The sequence below is a fragment of the Hippoglossus hippoglossus genome, chromosome 16 (genome assembly GCF_009819705.1).
Source record: "Hippoglossus hippoglossus isolate fHipHip1 chromosome 16, fHipHip1.pri, whole genome shotgun sequence".
Taxonomy (NCBI): Eukaryota; Metazoa; Chordata; class Actinopteri; order Pleuronectiformes; family Pleuronectidae; genus Hippoglossus; species Hippoglossus hippoglossus.
This window is the reverse complement of record NC_047166.1, coordinates 16,121,438-16,143,131: the sequence shown is the minus strand read 5'-3', so window position 1 is coordinate 16,143,131 and position 21,694 is coordinate 16,121,438. Positions and strand designations below refer to the sequence as shown.

At 41.5% G+C, this 21,694-nt stretch overlaps 1 long non-coding RNA gene across 4 annotated transcripts in view; it reads right to left on the bottom strand.

The window, feature by feature from the left end:
• Positions 1–283: 283 nt before the first annotated feature.
• The window catches only part of LOC117776517, a 59,425-nt gene continuing 38,014 nt past the window's right edge, over positions 284–21,694 (bottom strand). For all 4 annotated transcript variants that reach the window (XR_004616456.1, XR_004616454.1, XR_004616455.1 and 1 more), the window contains 2 exons: positions 3,935–4,071; positions 284–3,688 (listed from right to left, as the gene is read on the bottom strand). This is a non-coding gene — a long non-coding RNA (uncharacterized LOC117776517). The remainder of the gene's footprint in view (positions 3,689–3,934; positions 4,072–21,694) is intronic.

The window sequence follows — 21,694 nt, the reverse complement described above, 5'->3', positions numbered from 1 at the left end:
GGTTACAGGAAGTCTGCAAGAAATCAATGTAATGTCCTCTGAAATCATGAAGACACAACCGTGTGTTTATGTGTGTGTGTGTGTGTGTGTGTGTGTGTGATTTCAATTGTTATTGAAATCTACAGTTAGTACCAGCCCTGTAGATCTATTGTGGAGGGATGGAGACAGGGTACAGTATGGTATTTTCTTTACATCACTTTTATCCACACAAGATACATATTCAAACCCTGAAAATGCTCATGAAATTTTAATTTTTCAGAAAAAAGAACAACATACTTTGAGAGCTCATTGCTATGGGACACTGCTGGAAAGAGCCAAGTGTCATAAATATATGATACATTACTGCAACAAATTATAACTCGAATTTTAGCTCGGTACACACAAATTCTCAGAAGGAATAAAATATTGACTACGATCGATACAGAGGAGTTGTGAGTGGTCCAAAAAAAAATGAAAAAAGTTTACAAACTGCATACGGTCTCAGTGGTTGTGGTGTTTACGAGAAGCGAGTGAGAAGAACTTGCAAAAACAAACTGTACACACATACAGTAGTGTGCGGTCTCACTTCATTACAAGTACGTACAGAAGTGTCTCACAAGCCCAGATGGTCACATCAAATGCACAAAGTGGAACAACAAGCATATGTGTAAAATCCCTCAGAGACAAACTTATTTTTCCCGTTAAAAATATACTCAACGGTAACTAAGTGTACACATTTTCTGTGAAGACACAAAAAAACATGCATAACTTTCTCTCACAAAAAAACAAACACAATGTGAAGTCTCTCAAAAGCACAAACTCGTAAATACAAATGAAGCGTCTAACAAGTGCATAACAAAACCTGCATGTGTGGAGCCCTTCACAGGCTCATGCATATATGTATAAAGGTTCTCACATGCACACGTGCAGCGCCGCTGCCTGCCTCCCGCGTGTGTGGTGTTCGTGACGCATAGGAAAAGTCATTAGACCCGCACTTCCTCTCCAAACACAAGAGAAAGAAGAAAAGCCTGTCTTACATGAAACGCACAGGAAATGTGTGGGTGACTGTCTGTATATAATGTGCGTCTGTGTTAGTTTGTGTGTTTGTCAGTGCATGTGTGCGCGCGTATGTTTCCCAGTCTGAAGTTGAGCCCCCAGGGCTGGCGACCAAGATCTTGTAATTGCTTGCCTTTGATTGCTTTCATTGAGCAGACTACAGAAACAATTACAGCTAATTAAAACACGCAGCCAAGGCCTGACTTGCTCAGCAGACAAAGTTGAATACCATGTTCATGTGGGTTCAGCATTAGTCCAACATCTCAGCCCCTATTTCCCAGATCTTGACTTATCTGAGTTGTATTAAACTAAGATTATTTATCTAATCAAATACTTATTTTTAGAATAATCACTCTTATTTATAATAATCATCATTATCAATGGTGGACAGACATTATAACATTCATTCAAAGTGTCACAAACGTACAGTTAGGCGATATTAAGCATTCCTGATTCAAATTAAAATCATAGCAACAGTTTTGGCTGATCATCCCAAATGTTTACAAACTTTAAACTAATATGTTAACAATAGATTTCACAAGTTTCATTTCTCCCTATACATAAGAAAAAGGAGCAGTTAGTGCTTCTGCTTTTTAATGGTTATAATTGTGTAAGTAAGCAGCTGACATGTAACGGTGAGAAACCGTGTGTGTGTGGGTGTGTGTTTCTCTTCTAAAAGGTTAGATTTTGCATCTCGTGCTAACCAACACTTCCTTGTCTTTCTGACTGTGCAAAGGTACATGCATGTTTATCTGCACCGTACTTAGTAAACATCAACAGTCTGTGGTGTGTGTGCAGGCATGTGTGTGGTTTTGTTGCCTCTTTGGGAAATTTTTTTTGAGGTTCTTGTTCAGGTTAGTGATCCGGTTTTGATTAGGTGTGTTTTCCTGCAAATTGTTGCAAAGTCAGTAAGAATAAATGAACCGCTGCCTCAGTTTGAAAATGAAGGCGACAAGGAGAAAAGAAAGAATATAGCAGTGCAAGAGGAGCTCAAAGATATGTGACACAACAACTAAAACAGAGAAGACACGGGGATGCAAAGGGTGGATTCTGGGGTTTGGACATCTGCTGAAGCTTTGGGAAACTCAAATCACTTCATGGCTGAAGGTGGAAGTCTTTGCTGCCAGCACTAAATCATGGCAGCACACACACACACACACACACACACACACACACACACACACACACACACACACACACACACACACACAATGCCGTGAAGACAGCACAGACAGTTGAAGGGCAGCTTGTCTGACTTCCATGGAGAAGAGTACTCCTCCTCACACACCAGTGGATTAATTTGGACATCGCGTCTCATCCATGCCTACCTCTGCCATGAACATCTGTCACCTCAGCAGGGACCAAACTACTAATAAACATGCAACCGCATGCTCGTGCGCGCACACACACACACTCACAGACACACACACACACACACACACAACCACTCACACGAAAACATCTTCTTCCAAACACATGGCTAAATTTGGCCTCGTCTCCATGTGTTACTGTTGCAGTAACTTATCCCTGTCAGTCTGCATACACTCCTGCACCTGCATCCAACCAGCATTGCTAAGACTTGCACATTTGGTTTGTGTCATATAATACTATTTAAGTCCCATTGATCCTCATGCAGTAAGAAGCTGAATTATGTTGAAAGAACTGAGGCATGCAAGGTAAAACTTTCTTCTGTGCTGAGAGCAAACAGTCTTTCAGGTGCTGGTTATTGGCACATGAAAAGAGAGGAAGGTCTGTGCATGTAAGGTTCACCTCTGAATATTCACATGCAGAGTTGGAAATCCCCCCCGACAGCAGACTCACTAAAACATGCAGGTGCTACAAACTGTAATCTAGCGTTTGAGCTTTAGGGTGTTCACTGCACTGTTCAACTGTTCAAAGGGAAGGTTTGTGTGTGTGTGTGTGTGTGTGTGTGTGTGTGTGTGTGTGTGTGTGTGTGTGTGTGTGTGTGTGTGTTTGCCCCTTTGATTCTTGCATATATTGCGATCTACTATTTGCTGTGTTGCAGTTTCTTTCTGTTCAACCACCTTAAATTCAACCTTTCCCGGAATATTTGTTTCAAAAAATGTACAACATGTGATCCACAAAACTTGTATTTTTGAACTATGTAACATCCTCACACTGACATACTTTTGGTTTTGAGGTGAAGGCAGTGACACAAACAAAACGTTAATTTGAAAGTGTAGACCAATGAAGCAGATAGAGAAACTGTGTTCTAAACTTAAACCCTTTAGAAATGTCAAAGACCTCCAACACTATAATGTCGCATGAGCTTATGAATGATTATTTGTCAAACATGCTGACACTTCAGGGTGAGTGAGAGTGAGAGTCTCAAACTGTGCTCAGTTATATCATACTCACACATTCAGGATTATTAAATTAATGTCACCACTTTTTATTTCTCATCTGCAAACAATGTACACTAATGATGTGACAGAACCATTTTGAACTTTCAGACACTTGTTAAATATGAGTGTCTGAGAACCGCACAGGGTCAAATGCATAATGATGCATCTGCAGAGGTAACTCACTGTTGCAATTTCCCTACTGTCAGTTACATTTAACAGTTTTATATCTTCTTTTCCAGTATATTCAGTAGCTCTTCACCTTTGCTCCTTATTTCCTATGGTGGAGTCTGATAAAAAAAAGAAGAAAAAGCTGTAAAAGATGCACTAACATTAAATTAAACCAGTGTTTTTCATTATCAGCCATTTCTCTAAAACACGGCAAAATTACATGTATATTACTAATTTTTGTATGTTTTTACGCATTCAGTATTACCATCTAATTACATCATAAATACAACAGCACCCAGTAGCTGTAATTTAACAGGTTATTAGTGTATGTTGCCAGTAAAAAACACATTAGCTTAGTGCCTTACCTTGGCAATCCAATTCCCCCGAACATTCCCATCGCCGAGGTCTGGAGCCGGTGAGGATTCCTCCAGTGTTAATTAAACTGTCTGTCTTAGAGAGAATTAAGGTCGTGATCTCCCAGACCTCACTGCTCCCGCACTCCCTGAGAAGAAAGGAGAGAAGAAAAGAGACTTAATGAAGGAATAAAAGGATGAAATGACTTAATGAACTGCCTAACGAGGCCTGTGGCCGTTTAATAAGGGCTTATTAAAGCTTAATTAGAGCAATAATCCGGCTTGTTTGGAGTCACTCAGTGTTGACTTGTGGCTGATTGTGTTTTTATGGTAACTGGATAAACAAGGAAGCGTTGGCATGGTACAGGAAGGAAGACGGGTGACGGCATGTACGTGCGTGTGTGTGTGTGTGTGTGTGTATGTTGCCACAAAGATAGACAGGTGAGCCAAATCAATAGCCATGAAGGTCTGTGGCTGTTCACCCAACTCACTGGATTTTCAGCATCTTAGCGGCACTCAGTTAAAACTTTGTCATGTAATACCCTCACATCCCTATGGAAGTGCTGCAGCTCAAAGCACCAGACATGCACACCCTCAGACATTCACTTACTGTTTAGGGACAAACTAATTCACTGAGTATTTACCTAACTCTCTCATCTATTAGATCTGACTGTCAGATTGTTCTTCAGAATCAGATACACAGAACTCGCTTCATGGCAAATGAATCACGTGGTTTTGTATCATGATTCATCTGGCAAACTCCTTCCCTCACTGATTTACACACAATACCCAGTGTTTCCTCTATAGACATCAGCGTGACTCACGTGAGTCAGAAACCAGGCCGCATTGTGCCGGAGGGACACATCTAAAGAGAGTGTAAGGTATACACAGCACTCCAGGCTTCACATTTTTATTATTCAGACAGTGATGCCATCACCCCACAGAGGACTGAGTCAACCTCACGCTTTATCCTGCTGGTGTGTGGATGCCAAGCTCTGCTCTCATTACTATGGTTTGTGATTCATTTTATATCAGTGATTCAGATTGTTAATACCCACAGGCCTTTATATGGAGTTACCGAAGTCCTGAGGTCCCAACAATGAAAGGAGTTACTCATCCTTCTTTTCCCGATCGTGAGAACCCCAGATGACACCGCTTAACTACGATAGTACATCCTGAGCCACACTGAGTGTTTATGGCCTGTTGTTTGAAATGAATTCCATTTTTGGGTTGGGTATATGTGCTTCACACAAAAAGGCAGAGGATCTCAAAAGCAAATATTGTAATGTTATACTTAGAAATGGTGTATTGGAAAGAAAGCCAGTGACATCCCAAAGTAAGTCGTTAGTTGTTAGTAGCATAAATAACATCATAAAAAGTGCTGAAAAAAAGGGGAGGGGGCTGATTGGAACAGCACAGCTGCCAGTAATAGGCTGAGACTCCTCGTCAATCAAGCTTACAACCAAACCTCTCTTTAAGCTTTAATATCTTTTTTTTTTATATTACTACATATTTCTTTCAAACCTCCACCAACATTAGAGGAAATAAAATCAGCCAGGGAGACGATGTGATGTGACTTTGCATATCGAGACAGAAGCAGAGATCCTTCAGGAGACTGACGATTTGCTTCCACTCGGCGTCTAATGGTCATTAGGAGGAGGAGGCGCGGAAGAGAGTGAAATGAGCAATTAGCCCGATACAGTGTGTGAGAGTGGGTGAGAGTGACTCTGATACACTAATACACAAACAAGACAAACTCACACACTGATACTAACACGTTGAGTATGCTGAAGTTTGTGTACGTTATTTAAGTGGAAGTTAGTTTTGTACTTTCAGGATAAAATGAAAAGCATTGGAAGGACGATACATAACCTGCGTATTCTGTATATACCCACGTCAGGGAATGCTATACTTTTTTATATTGTAATAATACTAATAACATTTTCTTTTCTTTTAATCATTCTCTCTCTTCTATCTCCTATCTTTCCATCCAACCCCCCCCCCCCCAAAAAAAAATACTCCTCTCCATCATAGACCCCCCCAAACAGATGCACCCCCCACCACCACCACATACACCTATGCACAACTGTTTGTGAAAATGTCTTCTTGTCTTTCATGTACTGTATAATAATAATACCAGGACATAATGACGTCATCATGATGTCACCGTATGATGATGAATGATTGGTTAATCTATCATGTCTCCAATTGTATTGGTTGCAATGCATTACTCCACCATATGATGTCATTTTCATTCATGATGATGTCATCCCTATCACTTGATAATTTTTTTTTTTCTTCCGATTTATAGAAAAATAGACATACCTTAAAAAAATGATGTCATTTTCTATGTCACTTTTCATATGATATTCCCACAACTTTTGTGAAAATCCATCCATGCCCTGAGCTATCTTGCCTGTGTGCAGGGTCATTAATTTAAGACTTCTTAACATACAGCCACTGTAGCAGTGTGTACACAGTCCTCACACACACACCACATGCTGACACATTAACTAATGCATATGGCTGGAGCTTGATGACATCACCTCGCTGTTAGCTCCGCGTGAACACACACCCCATTGCTCTGCAGTAGTCATGTGTGTGTGTCAGTGCACACACAAATGTGTCCGTGGCATTTGGCTTTTTCCCTGCAATGCATCATCTACCACAAATACACGCACACACTTTCTCCTTAGGAAACCGCTGACAGAGAGCGAGCACACACACGTTTCTAGCGCTGTGGTCATCATTTGCCACCATGATGTCACTTTCATGTTGCTTATTCACCCGAGCAGGTCTACACATGGCTATTTAAGTCAGGTTGCAGTTACCCAGTCCGAATTGAATTCATTCTGCTGGTTTGGTTTTAGTTGAACTCAGCTGAATCATTCCCTCAAGCACTTACCGCAGATGAACCCCTGCGTCTTACTTAACTTCTAATTTATTCATAATCTTTCGGAGTGTGGAGGAGGCTTAAGACTCTCGATCAAAACACGTCGGGTTTTACGTTTTTAACCTTGAGCTCTCCAACATGACTTTTCAAATGCTTTCCACCTTTTTGTTCCCCCACTTTTATGTCAGTTTCGAGTGTTACACTGCGCTGCCAATGTCTGGGAATTATGTCATTTAGCCTGAGGGGCAGACTGAAGTCAAACCCGAGAGGGTTATTAAATGACTTTAGACATCACAGTGTAGATATAGACTTGGAACATTGCACAGAGTTGTGTGACAGCATTTCACGAGGAAGGTCTGAACCCCTACAGTCACAGTTCACGGACCGTGTCTCTGGCAAGTCCTGCTGCTCTGCTGCTAAAACACTTCAGTCCCCCCTCCATTTATTTCCAGAACGCCAAACAGCTGACGATTCCCACAGAAGGGCCAGTGAGTCCCCGCCCCCCCCTCTTCCTTCCACACATATGTCAATTTTATGTCAGAGGATAAGGGATGCCAATTATTGTTCTGCAGCATGGGAATGATGTCAACTTTCCTACGGGGCCCTTTTTCTGAGAGATGTAGACGACGCAGCTGACAATTTCAGCAAAGATGCCAACACATCACATCATTTACAAAACTGCTTCCCTGCTCTTCGGCTCGTCAGTCGCACGCTGGAGAGTTAGAGAGAGGAAGGTGGGGGGGAAAAAATGATGTCATGTTTCCAACAGAGTTTTCATTTAGTGCTCTGAGAGATGATGATGATGATGATGATGATGATGATGATGATGGCGCTGGTCAGTGCAGTGGTCACAGTGGTGATGACAGTGATGTACTAATCTTCCCTCAAGCTTTTTCACTTTTGGTTTAACAGCAGCAATGGTTTACCACTTCTCTTTTGTTAGAGCTGCGGAGGAAGAACCAATGTTGACATGACTGCAGCGTCTTCATTAATGTGCCTATTAATATTAATATCTTTCATGTACTGTAAATTGAAGGGGAAATTAAGTTTGCTTTGAGTTATTACTTGATATCTCGCTCTTTCGGTGTTCACCAGAAAATCATACCCTACTATTAAGTTTCTGATCATTTTAAAGACCCTCATATTATAATAAAATTGTCATAGAATCTGAATGGGTGAAATAATTTGGAAGTTGATCATATAATAAATCTCACATTGTCAACTGTCGAAGCTTTTAATTTTCCTCTTCACATATTTTGCTCTGTGACTGTTAATACAGCTAAGCTACATTTTTAATTTTTTGGCATCTTACAGCCGTTTTTACACCATTACAGGTTTTCTGTGGGTTTCAACAAGTTAAACTTGGGACTTTTCAAGACCACATTGGATTAGATTTAAGTCCTATGTCAAGTGGCAAAGATAATAAAGGAATATCACGGTCCCGGGATTACTTACCCATAGCACCACATTATCTTGCAGATTACAGGCAGTGACAGACAGTATGTTTGTGCTTGTACTTTCATTACAGTATGCTGATATCTAATATCGTTGAGAAAGAAACTATACAATGCCGCCAAAACATTTAAAAAATAATTTCATGTTTGATGGAAGTATTTTAAATGAACGCCATTATGATCAAGACTTACTTTAACATATTAAGTAGAAGTCATATTTTTACTTTTTAAGCCACATGGAAACCCTGCATTAACTAAAGCTTCCCTCTTGTGACAAGGCAGTTGCTATTATTCTGTTATCAGTTTGAATGGAGGCCATCCTCCAGTAAAGTCTAAACTGTGGAGACTCCTCTTCTGGAGCAGCCCATTGTCTATTGCCCGACGCAGTGACGATGACACACTGCGCTCACTGTTTGTTTTCTCGTCAAAAGCAATTACTTCAACATGCTGAAATTCCTAATGCGAGTCAATTACAGTATATCATCATCCCCTGCTCCGGAAAAAATGTGGCCGTCATTATTTCCATTGTTGTCAATCTTTTTAAATGTTCACTTATTCGAGAGATTCCTCTGCCATTTTCCAGTTCCACCCCAGTGTGCTCGTTCTAAACCATAAATTACAGTCACTCTGCCACTGGGCTTCTTGCTCATTATGACTTAACTGATAACACATGCAGAGGAGTTCAAGTCAAAAGATCTCAATGCTGAATGGTTGAGTATGGAAGAGCTTTTAAAGGGCTAGCACATGTAAAAATCAATCTGAAGCTAAAAATCAATTTCTTAAGCCATCTCCTAGTAAAACACATCAATAAAGGGCCAGAATGTCAACATTACTTTCATACTGGAAAGGTTGCTGCTGTTGCGAGTGTGAGAAGTTCAGAGCTCTTGCTGGAATTCAAATCCGAGCCCACAGTAAAGTTCAGATATTGGTGTTATCACCCCAGCTTTGGTCTCTAACAGATCAAACCAACAAAGTGGTAGTTTTGACCCGTTCCAAATGGTGCCCTGGAAAAATCCGGAGCTAACACTCACACTCTAACAGTTAGTGGGCATCTTTTATCTGTTTCTTTCCACTGGTTTCAGTTGTTTTCAACGATCTCTCCCGTTTCCTACATTTTCCCCCAGTTACACCCCTGTGTGTTAAAACCATATCTAGTTTTACACAGGGCGTGATGTCATCCATGCCTGCGGGGCTTTCCCACATTCATGGCTCAGCTGATAACACATGTGGTGGAGAGCTATTAAAACACATGGGCGTGTGTGAGTTTTAAACTCCTAACCCATATCAACCCTCGCTGAGAAACAGAGCGAGGAAGGGGTTTGGCAAAAGAAAACAGGGCCCCCTTTTCCCCCAGCATGCAGCAGCTTTATTGCTCATCGAGATTGTGATTACCTTGGCTGAACGCGGTGACCCGGCCTGTGTTGACGCAGACAGGCTACACCTGTGCCTCACTTCATTAAAAAATATAATCTCACAGTGTAGTCATTCCCTTCACCTTTCTGTTTAGCTGGAATAAAAACTTGACTTGAATAAATGTACAGGAGTTCAGGCTCTTTTAAAATGGTCACAGAAAGTGAAGAGGTGAATAACACATTTAGTAGAGCAGATGTTTTTTTTGTTTTTTTTCTTAAATCTGCGTTGTGGTTGCAAACTTGATCCACTCTACTGTCAAAATAAAAGCCTACTTCATTTAAATCCTACAGTGAAACGTGAAAAGCGAAACTGTTGTGTGAGTCAGAGAAACTAGAGTGGGTTAAAGCAACATCTGACTCACCAACCAGGGCTTTGTGGTGCTGCAGTGCACCAGTAACCTTTTTTTTATTAAAGCTGGGGTTGGTAATCCTGGAATAGCGAGAGCTGGCTACACTTTGAAAAAGTGAAACCAATACATCCGACCCCCTCCCATCAGCCTTCTCTACAAAGCTACGCCCCCAAAACCCATGAACACGCACTGTGGGGAAACTCAATGACTCTATCGTTGACTTCTCGCTTGTAAACACATGTGCAGTGAGAGCACGGGCAGGTGCGCACAGGCAGGTAGGTTGGGTCGACTCAGTGACAGGTATGTCAGACCACACCGGCTGCGTGTACAGGGCGTGATGGCGGCGCTGCTGTTATGGCTTATATAATCAACTAAATGCCAGGACTGTACGGTGTGATACTCCGGCCCTGTGATTACGATAAAAAAACTTGTTAAAACTAACGAATGGATTCAGTCACACAGAAACACAAGAGTGCTTTTACTTTGAAACTGCAACAGAAACGGTGGTAAAGATAATTTTCTCTGTCTATTTTGTTGTGAAGAGCAGAGAAAATCGGTGCGGTCCGACTCGCTAGAAGAGCAGCGCGGCTCATGTGGGCAGTGTGGCTGCTCTGACCTGATCAAATGAAAAGCAAGACGTTCTGAGACGCACAAGAAACGCTTTTTTTTTCTCAGACAACTTTATTTATTGATGGCTATCGGGGCCTGAGGATTTTAACAAATAAGGAAAAAAAAGTGTTTCAGCAAAAAACTTTCTCACCACCCTTAAACTGTCAATCTGACTATGGTCTAATGCAGAGTTAAACAGATTCGCTGCATATGGGGATGGGTCTAATGAACTTAAATCCCACGGGGGCATTCACAGGATAAGCTCAGCTGATATGGACCCTCCAGAGGAAGCTCGACTTGTTTATGAAGGAAATGACATCACCGGGCCCGGTTCAGACAATGAGCTCATGCTGACAAGATAATGGCTGAGAGCGAAGGAGAGAGGGAGACAGAGAGAGCAGTGTTTGCTTTGGCCGCAGGAGTCAGGGCCTCAGATAAAAAGGTGAACAATCGCACAGTGGTTATTTTAAACTTCAAAGACGGGAGCTTAATAGGTTTGCTAAATAGCTGCAGAGCAACAATGGCTGATTGTAATTTGACAGTGTTGGGTTTTCTCATGATTTAAGGTCAGACAAATATCCAGTGTGATAATAATGTCGGCCACACAGAAAGAATGTGAGGAATTTTGCTGCTATTACAAATTTCACGCTGTGTAGTTTGAAGCCCACACTTACATGACGTTGGATGATGGATTATAAAACAGGAAAGTAAATTTAGCTTACATGCATACATGCAACAGGTGGTAAAGATTTATTAGCACAGCGTGATACTGAGCACCCTACATGTGTCAGAGCCTCAGATCTCTGATGTTACTTGTGGATCAAATCGACATAATGAGCTCAGGCAATGGAAAGATGAAAATGCTGCATATTCTATTCACATTTCACGTTTTTTGAATAAGATCTGATGAGGAATTTCAATGAATGTCTGTGGAGAACATGTAATTTCCTTGGTCCACCTCAACTCCTGCGGGTTTTGGATAAACAACATTTTATGCTGAGTAAAAATTATTAAAAGATAAGCAACCTATTTTTGCTTGTGCATTATACAAAGCAATTTTTTTTGTCCGAGCCTATTCATTCACACAAGGGACTAGCGCAACTTTTCCAAAACAACATTCTGTTGCTGTGCACTTTCTATAAACTGCTCTGGTACGACCTCTAATTGTCCCGGGGATTGGGACAGCATGATTGAAAATAAAAACCCTTCACAGCAAAAAACAAAAAAAATATAACTAGAGGGGGTTTGGAGGAGCTGTTGGACCTCCCAAGAGCAGAGCTGGACTAAAGCCCAAAACAAAGCTTGTTTCTGGGTTAAAGATCTCAGAATATGCCCTGAATTCTGGAACCAGAGAGCCAGAACATGCCCGGGGACAGTGGTGGAAAACTAATACTGATTTTGGCTGAAGTGGGATACTGTTTCTTTTCAAAGGGACAGCTTGTTCGGTGTTGTTGGGATAATGACAGCAGTCAGGGGATAAAAATAATAGATTTTCGCAGGAGGGGGCTTTGCTGTTAGTTAGTTTATGGTGCGGACAGCTGTTTCCTTAGTTTATATCTGTTTTATTGTCATTATTTATATTTTAAACTGCCTTAATGAGGAGGTGCTCGTAAGCGTTTACACATACTTTTGGCTACAGCGTAGCATGTTTTACAAGAGACGGTAGGAAATAGTGTGAGCAAGTACCTTTTGGGCATTAGGTTTATAAGATTTCATTACAGTAATGGCCACTGTGGGGACCGGCAGTAAACAGTACATTCTTAAGGCCACGCACAAGCAAGGAAGGTTCAGGGAAGTGGATCAGCTGAAAAATTAATTACTGCACTTAATCATGTAATAAACCCTGGAATGTGCTGCACATCACAGACTAATGTTCAAACTACCAGGGTATATCTAAGGGTATATCTAAGGCTGTCTTTTTTAAGTTGTGTCATTCTGTATTAATGTTTGAGCCAATATCTTTCACACAAATACTGTTTGTAATGAAACCTTTTCAAAGGCCTGTCAAGGATTATCTCTCCAGGTCTCCACGACAAAGAGGTAGAGGGAGTTGATTTACGCAAACAGAATGGTCCCATCTGGCCTGATTAACATACTACATCGCTAATGCTAACTTTTAATGGTGTGATCATCTCACACACTCATTTTCACTGAATCTTTAATGCAACATTAGCATATTAGAACAACATATTGTCTCTCACTAGCTCAGGGGCCTGATGCAAGGTGGTGTCAGATTCCATTTTTGTCTTTTGCTTCACTTCATCTGCACCAAAATGAAATCATATATATATAATGTAAACACGCGTGTCCTTGAACATGAATGTAATTTGATTTATTACCTGTTTTTACAAGATGTCGAACAGAATTGTCATTCAAGCCAGTGATGAGTTTCCGAGGTTCACTTCCCGTTCAGGATACACTTAGAGTAAACACAGCTGCTGTCATTAATGTGCATCCAGGTCAGTTAATTTCAGTGCCTCTAGCGCCAAAATTAACTTTAAATAAATTATAGTCAGTTTTGATATTTTTTTTTCATAAAAGAATCATGGGTCATATTTGCTCAAGCACAAACCATTTTCCCTTTTTCTCAAAAGCACAGAACTTTCGAGGAAAAGTAAGACGTACGATTTCCAATCTAATCATTGAAATGCGTGTTGCACAGACTGCGGTCTCGCTGATCCGCCCCCTACACACCCACCTGCCCCTCCGCACACATCAAAACACTGTCCTCTGCAGAATCTGTCGCACTAATAAGTCACGGAGTCTCTTCATGCATGGAAGAGGAAACATAAAATAAAAATGCAAACGCCGGCAACAGCCTTTTAATGTTGCTATAAATCAAGGAGGACCATCAAAGGTAGCTGGTAGCAGCGGTGGAATAACTCCCTCTGTTAGTGTACACACACACACACACACACACACACACACACATTGACATAGATAGATAGATAGATAGATAGATAGATAGATAGATAGATAGATAGATAGGGTGTAACGATTCATCAATCCAGATCGATGCAAAAGGAAAAAGAAAAGATAAACATTGATCAGACCTCTGAATTGTCGCTGTGCCCTTATTTTGAAATGTCTGTGCGTCCTCGATCGTTACCGCCTCCCTCGCACTAAAGTTGCAAGCACTCAATGAAGTCCTATCCATTGTCACTACTGAGAAACATACTGCCGTAAAAAGGCAAACAAAAACAAAACAAGCAGAGGTGCGTGTCTTCCGCTTTGGGCTTGTCCGCACTTCTGTGCCCTGAAACAGTCCCGCTCTGTAATCTCCATTCAGGAACCATCTGAGGATCTCTATGCTCCTTAATTAAAAGCATTAATGATGGATCGTACATGTGTTAGTAGAGACAGACCTGTTGGGCTAGCTGAGAACGGTGCACGCCAAGTCAAAAAAGTTTGGTTGTACTCAATCTGCCAGTGGACATCACTTTTGGTATCAGCAAGGACTGAAGAAACTGTACCTGCTTCTCTGTACTAATCGTTGTAGATGTGAAATGGACGTCAACAAAAAAAAGGTGGTGCAATGAGGGAAAGAATAAAAAAGGCCCTCGCTACAGACGCAGTTGGAAGCTGCAATATAAGCATCATGTTTTTTTATTTAAATTCTGTTGAAGTCAAGGCTTAAGTCAAATCCTAAAGTCATGGTTGTAACGTGGGCTTTCAATCTTATTTCATCTCGATCGCAGGCCACTGAATCGACTTAAATCATATTGTGACAGATTTTGTGATATCGGCAAAAAGTGTTGTCCAAAGAATTGATATTATTTTGTATAGTGATGAAGCTGCTAATTTACACCCTTAGTTGGTAGATAGATATGATAAGGGTTAGGGTTAGTGTAGGGTTAAGGTCTCTGACCACCAGCGAAGCCAATAATACCTGTGGCTACCAAAGCAGAGACAGGCTTTCTTTTCAGAGGAGAAAGAGAGAGGGGAGCAGAAGACAGGTGGAGAGATGGAGAGAGGAGGAGGGAGGGAGGGAGGGAGGGATCCTACATATTTCACCTCCATTCACCTGCTGACACGGCCTCTCAAAGAAACCTTTCATAAGACCTTCAGAAGAGTCGGCTCAGTCAGCCCGATGCCGTCAATTTAGTTGTCATATTACACTGGGCTCACTCTCTGCTCTTTCATCTGAGGGATTTTTTTTTCATCTCATGATTTTCATACGGCAGGATTGGCAAAAGAGGTGCACGTGGGGGTAAAAGCCTCAGAAGTCGAAGCATCTAATTCACCGGTTAAGTGATATAAGGTTCGCCTGGTTAACCTGCACACACCTGAATCCACCCTCACTGGGAAATAAGAGCGCATAAGGAGGTAACACCTTAAAAGAGTCTTTCAGCTCTCCACCCCTCCGTGTTTGCATTACTCTAGCTTTTATCATTCTTTCTTATTTGATCAAATATAATCTGTTCCTCTTGACAAAACAGCTTACGACTCTTGGGTTTCCTCACCCAAAGTTCATTACAGTTTTGGATATATATTTTTTGGGGGGGGGGATTGGGGCGAGGCTCGGCTAAATCACTCTTGGCTGTTCGGCCTCTGTGGCAGATATGTGCGGCTCACATATGGGATTTCAATGGGTCCTTTCAGAAGGTGATCATTTAGTCTGCCAGCACCTCTTTTAAATCATTAACTTTGGGGGAGAGTTAGCCAAGCCAGGTTATTTTTTCACATAGTTGTGCAGTGAGACGAGCGCTCAAGGTATAAACACACATACAGAGAGAGAAAGAGTGTAAGAGAGGAATAGATACAGAGCGAGAGTGTGTCTCTCTCAAAGCTCTCACCTTTGAAAAATACAGCACATCAATAACATTCTGACGTTGATTTAGGACTTGAGAGGATTGGCTGATTTTACTTTCCGCAGATCAAGCCCAAACTACCCTCCTGTCTCTCGCAAAAAAAGTTTTAGGCCACCCACCGATCATATAGAGACCCCTCTATATACTAAAGGGTGGTGTCAGCAGCTTCTCATACCATCCCGCTGCCGCTCTCTCCTTCTTTTTCTCCCCCCTTCACCCTGTCTGCACCCTGACCTTAAGAGTTTTCATTACTTTAGCTCATGTTCTCATTACATAGTTATTAATGAAACACAACGAAACCGCCTACGCACACAAACCAATTCACGGGGTGTGCAACGCAGCTATTAAAAATATTTATATCCGAGCTCTCTCTTTTTTTATTTCCTCTATTCCTTAACCTAAATGGCAGACTTCAGTTTTATAAAGAGCCTCCCACCTGTGACCAATTTCAACCAAGAATTCCTGGACAAAGTGGGCCTAGCATATCAAGAAAGGGAGGGGGAAAGAGTGAGGGGACAAGGCACACCCGCTATTTGCATGCACCAAACCACACAGACTCGCTGAACTGTTTTTATTCAAACTGAACGGAGTTGACAACCCAGAGACGCCATAAAACTTCCCCGCCCCACTGTTTTTGCTGAGCTCTGGTTTGCACAAGTATCAAAGCTTTTGACTGCCACTACTGAACAACTTTGCTCACAGAGGCCCGGCTGAAACTGCTAAGTCAACTAACTGTTGTTCAATAGTGAAAGCGTTCAACAGACAGAAGTGTGTGTTTCACAACTGTTATCAAAGACTCCCAAGCTGTGTCTCAATTTAGGGGCGGCATCCTTCAGAGACCGGTTGCGTTACAGCAGCGCGACTAGGCTGTCCCATTTCAAAGGCTCCTTCAAATGCGTCCGACAACTGCTGGATTCATCCCAGCCCAACCTATCCTGGGGTTGATTTGGCTCCGGTGACAAACCAGAGGTAAAACAAAGAGGTAATGGAACCAGCAAGCGATGAGACTCTCAATGCTTGAGTATCACGCTTCAACTCAACTGAAGATCTAACAGAAAAATCTCTGTAGATCACGGAAAAATATCTGTAGACTAGATTGTTTAATTTTGGTTCGGCCTTCACTCTCTATGCGGCCTGCGAAGACCGCCCTCTTCGGCCGACACGGTCTAAACGACCCACGGAGGAGTTGGTCTTCATGGACCATGCACACCCGAACCAAAATGATACGGACAATTAGGTCCCTGAATTGGGACACATGGCTACTATCACATCACCTTAGCGGTCTAAACAACAGGATGCAAGCTAAAAGATCTGGAAAAGATTAGTTTTTTTTAACTCAGTAACTTTTCCCAAATCCCATGTCTGTGGCCTTGTTATTCCTGGAAATGGGGCAAGGTTGCAGCATCTCAATTATGGCGAGTGGTTTTAATCATGGGCTTGAATAAATAACACCATACTTGTGGTCACAGCAGGAGAGCAAAATCAAAACTCAATCCCAATTGTTTATTAGCCGTGCAGAGATAATGTTGAACAGCAGAAGGCAATGAAGGGTGCTGCTGTGGGGTTATTCTGTGGCTAAGATTGACCTCTGACCTCAATAAAAACCATTACATGTCCACACAAGGATCAAATCAAAGCCATATTTTGACTTCGACAATGTGTTTAAACATGAGACTTGAAAGTTGAATAGATTGCTGAGCAATGCCGTTCTGAGTATTTTAGGGTTTGACCAACTTTCTCTTTTATTCAAAGGCTTTGGTAAAGATGTGACATAAAGATCACGGATCCATCACCCGCTAATGTGTTTTCCTTTGCATCCTTTCCTTGTATGCGATTTCCATTAGACTTATAGATTTTAGTCTCCCTGCAATTTCCACTAACGGGTCTGTCTTCTATCAAAGCTGCTGAGCTAAAACTGCTGCATCAGCACTGCATCTGCCAAACACACCTAAACTACTTGGCACAGCAGAGGGACGTGCCGGCGAGGGCAGTCTTGACATTTCTCCAAGTATCATGCAGTGATGTCATTTGTTTCTGTTTAGTTCGAAAACGTGCGGCCACCCTGAGCTAAAAACGAGCACAATCATGGTTGCGAGGGTTCCCAGCGTAGCCACGAAACTACACACTCTCACAGACAGTCATCCACGGAAACAGACAAACAAAAAACCAACACACACAGGCGAACACACACACGCAGACAGACACGCATAAGCGCACTCTGTGTGGCCACCCAGGACGAGAGACAGAGCGAATGAGAGAGAGAGAGAGAGAGAGAGAGAGAGAGAGAGAGAGAGAGAGAGAGAGGGCGAGAGATGGAAACTTTAACTGTGTTTATAACCTAACTCTGGATTATAGGGTAGACTGAGAGAGGGGGGTTCAGCTGTAAATAATTAAACTGCAGCCCTCCCCTTCTCTCTCTCTCTCTCTCTCTCTCTCTCTCTCTCTCTCTCTCTCTCTGAGCACACACACCCACATACACACTGACCTCGATTATCTTTATTATAACTTCCCTTCCTGATATATATTAGTAGTCGATTTTACAGAGAACAAGTGCAGCAGGACAATCTTGTTAAAACTCAAGGTGTGTGCATGTGCTTGCGTGCTCGTGCGTGCGTGTGTGTGTGTGTGTGTGCGTGTGCGTGTGTGTGTGTGCGTGTGCGTGCGTGTGACTGAGCTACTGTATGTCAGGTAGAAAGGAATGTCTCCCATAGCAGGTCCTACAACTACCGGTAAAAACACTCACAGGCTGTTACACACTAATCATTCTCTCTAACAATAATTAGAAAAATCTGCCAGTATTTATTTTTATTTATCTCTCAATAAACTCACAAACGTTAAAAAGTTACAGCTCAGTTTTTGAAAGTAAAAGACATCCATATGACTACTTTATTATTTTTGATCTCTCAACCAGACCAAATTCTTTTGCTTTTGCCTTTAAAAAGTCGGCTCCTGGTCCAAGACTCCTGCTAAAACTTTAAAAGACTGTATCGGTTTTCAAAGGTGACATTTGAGGCTAAAAATGGCTACATTAATTACTTTGGAAAATAAATTCCACCCACAGTAACATGCAGGGTGATTCCAGCAGAGCATGCCCAACCTCTGAAGTCGTAGACACAGAGCAGGGTGACTGACACACACTGTAGGATTACAGGTCAGTGACCTTTCACCACTAATTCATTTTTGGCTGCAACAAAAATCATTTTGAAAAGTTTAAAAGCCACTGTGCGTTAAAAAAAAAAAAAAAAAAAAAAAAAGTCAGCTGCAAACCATTTAGTGTGGAGGCTGCAGACGAGCTGCCAAGTCTTAAACAGCATGTCTTATTGGCAGAGCTAACACAGCTGAAAGCCTTATAGATGAAAGACTCATACTGTACAATCCCCGAGGCTCTATAAAAGCATTTATAGTGTGAACAGGCATGGGGGGGTACTTTTTGGAATGTAATCTACAGATAACAGATTACCTACTCAAAAACCTGTAATCAGGGAGGCATTTCTTTGGAGCTACTTTGCAACTTTGAAGATAAACAGACACAAACTATGGGAGTGGACCACGAAAAGAGCCCACTCATGGAATGAAATGATTCTCCACATGAAGAGCACTGACAGGGCCAGGATGAGGGGAACAGAAGTGATGCACATGTAGAGCAGGGATTGCATCAGTTTGTATTAGGATCAAAAAACAATAGTCCACAGAAGCATCAAGTCTCTGAAGCCGTCTCTCCCCTTTGAGTGAAAGACTCAAAACAAGAAACAAGTTAGTGAATAGTTTACATGTTGATCTTTTAGTGTTTTATATATCAATATTTCAACGTGGCCTCGCTCTGCTGCAAGAGTTTTCAATTTTTTAAAAGGCAAAAAAACCTCAACTCAACCAACCACACACATACACCTCTCCCACACACCTAGCAATTACACACACACACAGGAAGACGCACACACAGGCAATCACGCATACACAAACACTTGCTGTTTCCTGAGTGTCCTGCCAAGCAACGCAGATCTTCAGCCAAGGATTTGCACGGCGAGGGGTTAAGGGTTCAGTGCATGTGAAATGTGCAACGTTAACACACACACACACACTAACACACAGTCGTGTCTCCATGACTCAGAGGGCATTATGTTGACTTACATTTATTTCCTAGAGACTTACACTGTTATAACCTTAATCATAATTACTACTTGCTACTACTACTTACAACCATAACCCTTACACTAACCTTAACCTAAAACCATGTCTTTACCTTAAAAAGTAATTATTTTCATAGTGGGAACTTGATTTTTGTCTCCACAAGGAAGAGAAGTCCCCATTATGTGACTGTACACAGATTTTGGGCCTTACAAAATGAATAATAGACCACACATACACACTAACCCTTACTGGAAATTACCTCAAACAATGGAGAAGAAAAGTTTTCACAGTTATCCTTAAGATTTTGCTTTTACTTGCATTCATTGTGAACAGCCTAACCAAAACCTTAACCATTACACATCTTACCACTAACTCACTAACCTCAACCAGGACTCAGAAATTAAGGTTTGGTCCCCATGAGGTGAACTGGTCGTGACAAAGTCAGCGTTTATGCTAGAAAAGGTCGTAAAGAGGTAACAAACGCACACACATACACAAATAGTGTCATGAAACCTCAAAGTTGAACAGACTTGATCACTGTGTACTCTACCATAGGATTATTATATCCATCTGTTGTATCTAACATTCATTTCCTGTCCACTGTATTTTTAGTCTTCTTCCTCTTCACCGCAATAAATCTCCCAACAAGTACATGGAAAAACTTTCTTGTGACTGGAAGAAAAATCTGCAGTTCATGTACAGTATTGTTCACCACCGTCTTCTTTCTCTTTTTGCTTGCAATTTTCCTCAACTGTTGTTCTGATTCTTCATTCCTCTTTTCCCTTCCATGTCCCCTGTTCCCCTGTTCCCCTATTCCAGTCCCTTCTCTTCTTCTTCCACTTTCTGTTCTTCTCATTTCCTCCCGTTCCTTTAAGTACACCCTGTTTCTTCTCTAACAGCCCTCTTCAAATGTGAAACACCTCTAATCAATGACATGGAGACCAGAGAAATCCAGCCAGCAAACTTCAAACAAACATAAACATAAATTATCGGAACTTGCTAGATTTCCCCAACACACAACCGAAGCGGAAAGCTAAATATCCTAAAGTTTGAAAAAAAAACTTGCACACCAGGCAGCGCTTTCAATAAAACTCTTGTGCACATTTCGAAAAACCTCAGTCAGCTATTTTGAAATGTATTTTGGCATAAAAAGAACCATCTCAAACAAAACACGCCAAACACAATTCTGTCAGATGTCACTGCAGCATTTCATCCATCATCTGTTATTACCACATAAAAACCAGTAACCCAACTCCTAACATTACAAGGCTGTTTGGTGACAGGGATAAAACCCTGAGAGTCACCCTAAAGTGAAGACAGACAACACAGAGAGGGACATACTGCGTCCACAGAAATAAATTGAGTGGTGGACTCAATACAAAATTAACAGAAGACCCTATTTTGCTTACTGCCCTGTGGTTTTATGCCTTTTCCCAACATTGCAGTTTCAGTGTAGATATATTTCTTTTTCCAGACTATTTGAGGTCAACATGACCTTTGACCATTGACCACTGAAATCTAATCAATTCATCTTTGAGTCCAAGTGACAACTGGTGAACTTTTGAAGAAATCCCCTGAAGGCAGACTTGCGATATCGCCTGAATTCCAATCAGTTAATGTGTGAGTCTGTGTGAATATTTGTGCCAAATTTGAAAGGATTCTCTCAAGGTATTCTTAAAGTAACACATTCACGAGGCTTAAAAGGTTTTATAAGGTCACCGTGACCTTGACATTTGACCACCAAAAGTTAATCAGTTTATCTTTGAGTCCAAATGAACATTTGTAGCTTATTTTAATAAATTTGCGCAAAGAGTTCTTGAGATGTTCCGTTCACAAGATCAAAAACATGTTGTGTAAGGGTCCCATAGATGTTGACCTTTGACCACCAAATTCGAATCAATTCATTGGGAAATACAAGTGAACGTTTGTACTAAAGTTAAAGAAATTCCCTCAAGGTATTCTTGACATATCCTGTTCACAAGGCAAAGAATGTGCTCAGTGAGGACACAGTGACCTTTGACCACCATAATCAAATCAGCAAGTTCTAGTGAATGTTTGTACCAAATTTGAAGAAATTCTTTCAAAGCGTTTCTGGAGATATTGTGATCACAAAGC